This window comes from Protopterus annectens, chromosome 6.part0, assembly GCF_019279795.1.
Source record: "Protopterus annectens isolate FY-2018-M chromosome 6.part0, PAN1.0, whole genome shotgun sequence".
NCBI classification, from domain to species: domain Eukaryota; kingdom Metazoa; phylum Chordata; order Ceratodontiformes; family Protopteridae; genus Protopterus; species Protopterus annectens.
The window spans coordinates 861,580,608-861,586,607 of record NC_056737.1 but is presented as its reverse complement, the minus strand read 5'-3'; positions in this window follow the sequence as shown (position 1 = coordinate 861,586,607).

The window sequence follows — 6,000 nt, the reverse complement described above, 5'->3', positions numbered from 1 at the left end:
AGTGTTGCCAGCCAGGAAACTGTGCAAAGCAACATGGATAGCAAACCTGTTTTCATCAGAGCACAGTAAGTTAGCAGGTTTGCGCAGAATGCCACTATGATCACCAGGGCTTAACATATAGTTATCATAGCTCTCAGCCTCTTAGTGCAAGAAATCTGGACAAAGCCCAATATAATGAGGGGACAATGACACAGATAAAGGGACAGATTTTACATATTTGCTTTTTTAAACTTAGAAATGTGCTAGAATAACAAGGTATGTGTAAAGATACATTTTCTGAAGGATTTGAAGTCTGAAACTCAAATGTATGTAATTATTTAGTGACTTCAATCCTGGGATTATCCCAGTGATATGAAAGAAAACCACAAATGTTATAAGGAGCAGACCAAAAGATGTAAGGCAAAAATCTGGATATTCTGAGAAAATCTTGACAGTTTAAAGGTATGATAGTTATATTCCAAACACAGTACAGGACAGTGTATACAATGAAGAGTATCATGAAATGCCATTACAGGCATTCTGTACCAAAGTTGTGTAAATGTTCTGTAAGGGTACGTGGACTGCCATATAAAATAACACTCAGGGGAAGTGCATGTATTGAATAGGGACACACAAATGAATTGCAAAAATGAACACAGGGAAAGAGGACAAGTGAAACAATCCTAATGTACAGAATATGAGGGCTTGTCAGTGGAAGACAGTTGTAGCAGAAACACCAATCACATATCAATACAGTATAGTATGGACCGCACAGTGAAAATGTGTATTACGTGACTGTCACACAAGGTGACATAACAATGGGGAAGATGCCTATGTGAGATAAGCATCCTTACATGAACAATGCAGGGGACATCTATTATGGATGTTATATACATTTGGGGTAGGGTGCATATTGTGAATCTGTGCAAACTGATTTGCCTGAACATGAATGTAATCTCAGCAGAGGTCTCCAACAAGTGGGACACAAATAAAGGCTCATGGACAGCAGTGAAAGAAGCACGCACAATCATGGACAATAACAGGATAATACCACCAGTAATCCCATGTCTCTAACATAACATATGTGATTTAGAATGATCAGAGATGGTTCTGCACAAACACACTTCTACAACTATTATGACATTTCTGCACTCTATGAGGGTAATCACGCCCACTGTCCTGCCACTATAACATCTGCTGGAGGTATTAGGAGTGCGACTGCTATACCTATATCTGACATTATGATTAATACAGGCTAGTTGACTGGTGTGCATGGCATATATATATATATATATGGCACAGTCTACTGTCATGAACCATCAATGTTGCCAAACAGCTATGTATGTACTGTGTGCATCACCAGAACAGGTATCACACATACATCTGGAGTAACAACTTGATGGGGGCTCCACACCATCAGATAGTAATGTTTATGCCACAAAAAGAATACCTAGGTATGGCCAATAAGATGCGTGATAGGTTACTGTGGCAAAGGTGGTACACTTCAGTTACACATCAGTGGAAGATGTGTATGGAGGTACACGAAGAAGGGTGCATTGTACTCAGTTATTGGTGTGAGGAAGGCTGTGAACTATGGAGGTATTATGGCCTGTAATGTGGGTGTTCACATCCTTAGTAGTTGTGTTACATACAAGGGAGTAATCAGCACTGTGGCCACATGCTAGTGGACATTCCACATACCATCTACCCCAGAACACAGGTCACATACCTAGTGGTCTGATTATCGGGTGTGATGTCTGTATTATCTTTGGATTGTTGTTTTCCTGACATAACACATCCTCCCATGTTTTTGTTTCATTGCAGGTGTTGTCATGGCTGTGTCAGTAATCTTTGGTGTGTATTGATACTGCCTGTATTATACTAATACCACAGCTGAAGTCAAAGATTGCCCACAATCTGAAGTCCTTCAGACAGCTATGTGGACACAGGATGTGTATGTAATTTGTGAAGTCTGTGACTTAAATAATGGATGAGAAAGGGCCTAGCACTCAGCCCTGATGCACAGACTTGATCCCTGGACCTGAGATATAGGTCACTTCACACATTTCTACATAATTAGATGCCTTGTATGTGGTACAGTGGTCTCCCCATTTGGTGATATAGATGTTTATGACCACATCTGACAGTGTTCAGTGAATACCTCACTGTGAATTTGTGTCAAATGCCTTGTGCTTGTCAAGTTCAAAAGGATGATAGTGTTATCATCATGCATGCCATCAGTGACCTCTTTGAGGACATCTAACAGATGTAACAGACATGATGTAGCATTAACAATTCACATAGGTCTGTTGCACACAATTGGGATATCACTAGTGTCCATTTAGTAAAGGTCCACGATGACATATTTGTCTACCTCACAGATGAGTAGAGTCAGGATTTGTCTACATGCATGCACTGGGTGCTGAACCCCCCAACTCAGATGAATGCATGTTGATGTATACCCTTCTACAAGAATGTAGTCTGTGTGGATGGTGTGTTCATGTGTGTATTCAACCATGTCAGGAAGGTGTATGTGCTGAGTCATGCTATAGGTGATAACCCATTGATCGTATGTCACAGGCCTGGAGGAAGGTAAGATCTGGCCTAGGGTTTGGTCTCAATCCCCCATGCAGGTATCATTGAGGAACACTCCCAGCTGGGGATAAATTCTTATGTCACTAAATGGGTAACCAATTGGCTCACCAACAGAACACATGTGAAAGTTGGGGAATCAACCTGTACCAGTAGAGTTGTCATCATTGGTGTACCCCAGGGATGTGTGCTTGGCCCTTTACCATTTGTAGTCCACTTCCTGACAGGACAGGCTAAAGTAAATGGCCTTTGGCTTACTGTGTTTGCTGATTCTTGTATATTGGGTGCAATCACTGAGTCCACCAGTGATGATAACATACTACAGGAGGGGCAAACACAGACAAATGATTGGTGACAAAGCTACACGGTCTACAAATAATTGTAAAATGTCTTTATTTTGTCTTTTTGCAAAATGTAATTCCCTGCTAAGTACAGCATTGACAACAGTCCCACTGTGCTGAAATCCAGTGGTGCAAGACCTGGGAACACATGTAAATAGCAATCTGAACTTTGACCACCAAGTGTCCACAGTAGTATTGAAAGCCTAAGTTGTGCACCTCATAAGTCATCCCATCATATTCAGATCTGAGGATTATACTAAAGCACTGTACTTGAAACTCATCAGAACACTAACAGAGTATAATGCTCTGTTTTGCATGTTCCTCACCAGACACATGCAGAAGCTGGAGAGACCACAGGGGTTTCTCACCAAGAAAACACAGGGACTACAAACAATGCCATAATGTATGTAGATAGACTGAAAGCCATGTCACTGTAATCTGTATCATATAGGATGAGGTGAGTTCTGCCTGGCCGCCAGGCCAGTCTCTGACACCATTCTGGTAGGAATAGTCCACATCCATAAATCAGATATAGCCGATGGAATCTCCTTCTAATACTTGAATGGCCATGTCATTGAATTTCATATTCATGAGATGAAAACTGCAAAAATGAAATACCCGAATGGCAAATTTTTCCCAGATCAACATTTGGCAACATGCCCTTTTCTACACTGTAGTGTGATACTAGAGTTGGTATATACAGTTAGCATTGGTTGTGTTTTTTTTACTCTGGTGTGTGTTTCGTTGAAGTTTGGGCAAGTATTTATTTGCCCTGGAAAAAATTTGTCATTCAGGTATTTCGTTTTCATGATTTTTGTCTTGCCATTTGAGTATTAGAAGTAGATCCAACTGATGACATCAGCAGTGTCTGGTGAGGAGAATATGGTAATAACAGTGTCCCACATGCTGGTGTAAAAGGTTGTCTGTCATGTCAAGCAAGTGCACAAGCATACACACACACACACACACACACACACACACACACACACACACACACACACACACACACACACACACACACACACACACACACACATACCAGTTGACTGCAGTGAGAACAGAACCCCTATCTATCTAGGTACACAGACTACATAACACTGTACTAAAGGCACACACCATGGCACAAGTATGATTTTTGCAAGGCTGCAGGACAACTTATAGTGGATGTCATCAGTAGTGGATGTAGGAGAGAAGATGTTGGGAGGCCTGCATAGGTTCATAGGCTTAAAGGTTTATAGGAGGTTACTAGGCTAATGGCCCTTGGGCCTTTACAAGCCTAGCCATGTAAAAACCTGAGTATCCTTATTGATCATAGCTAGATGGTCATTGTTAGTAGAGCAATTTTGTGAACAGAACTGACTTCCCCTGTCCATAAGGTACATATGTGCCACCCCTGGGGTGAATTTATGGTCACCCATCCAGTTGTCAATGTTATGCTTGAATAGGGTCATTGAGGAGCTCTGCTTTACATGCAGTGGGGGCCTATTCCAGAGGAGCATTAATTGCTGGGAAATATATCTGTCTCACCAGTATGTTCTGGTAATGTCACAGGCTCATTTGAGATCCCTGGAGAAAGTTATTATTGACCAGTTTGATTTGTGGATGTCCAGCATTTCCATTAGGGAAGTATCCAAGGCTGCTCTGTAGGCCAGGCACAGGTCACCTGTCAGCAGCTGGTATGATACTGAGTACAATGACAGGGCTTTCAGTCTTTCCATGTATGTCATGTTTTTTAGGTTCTGGATTATCTTGGTAAGAAACCTCTGTAGTCACTCTAGTTGCTGCAGGTGTCTGGTGAGGTACATACAGAAGAGAGCATTGTACTTAATTAGTGGTCTGATAAGGGTAGAATACAGCGGAGGTATGACCTCCCTGGTCCTGGATCTGATGACCTTATTTATGAGGTGCAGAAGGTAAAATGGTTTTCTTACCACTTATGGCTACATAGTGATTGAAGTTTGGATTGCTATCAACCCATGTTCCCAAGCCTCACACCACTGAGTTTGAGCTTAGAGGGGTGCTATGTATATCATAATTAGCAGGAGCTACTTCTTTGCCAAAGTGGACAATGAGACTTTTTTTGTGTTAAGTTTCATTCCATGAGTTTGGCACCAATCATTTGTCTGTGTCAGCTATTTCTGTAATATGTTAAAATCATTGGGGGACTCTATATGACTACACCCAGCTTACTGTCCTCTGCCAACTTGGTAAGCCACAGGCCATCTACCTTCACCTGGACTTCAGAGAAATAGCTTCCAGTAGAGAGCCCAGTACAGAACCTTGTGGTACTCCACCAGTAACTGGTCTACTGGTGGAGGTGCACTCCCCAGCTTTGAAAGTGTGCATTCTGTTGGTGAGGCAGTTGGCTACCCATCTAGTAATTATGCATAAATCTCATGATGGGAGAGTTTCTCTATGATACCTGAATGGGGGATTGTGTCAAAGGCCTTGGCTAAATCAAGATATGCAGTATGTACTGTTTTCCCTCATCTGGGGAGTTGGTGACATTCTGAAAGGAGTCTACTAGGTTTAATAAGCAAGACCTACCCTTGACAAAACCAAACTGGGTTGGGTGAAGAGTTTTGAAGGTTGCCTACTTCCTCGTGGATTAGGTCTATGGTGATTCTTTCCATGACCTTTCAGATAAGGCTGGTTAGGCTTATTGGTTGGTAGTTTCCAGAGTCAGTTGATGGATGTGTAGGCATGTTCATCTGTAAAGATAGTTCTAGTTCTGCATGTTATCAGATTGATGTCCATTGCACATCACACATTTATTATTAATTTATGTGGTGTAGTCGATATATTTGCGAACAAGTACTGAGAAACCAGTGTTGCGGTGCATGGAGGGAGGCAACACATGGCTACATTGTAAATATGTGACTTCTTGTTAGGGCCTTCAGTTTGTATGTTTCCACATGTAGTTTCATAGCATAAAGAGTAAATGGACAGCACTAATACATGGTAACAGTAACTTTGCGTAGTGCAGCAGTGAGCAGCAGGTTTGCGCAATGGTTGGCAAAGTGCTTGTGCATGCGAGATACACATTTCTATTACTTTCCCTGTTTGTGCATAGTTAAACAGTGCACAA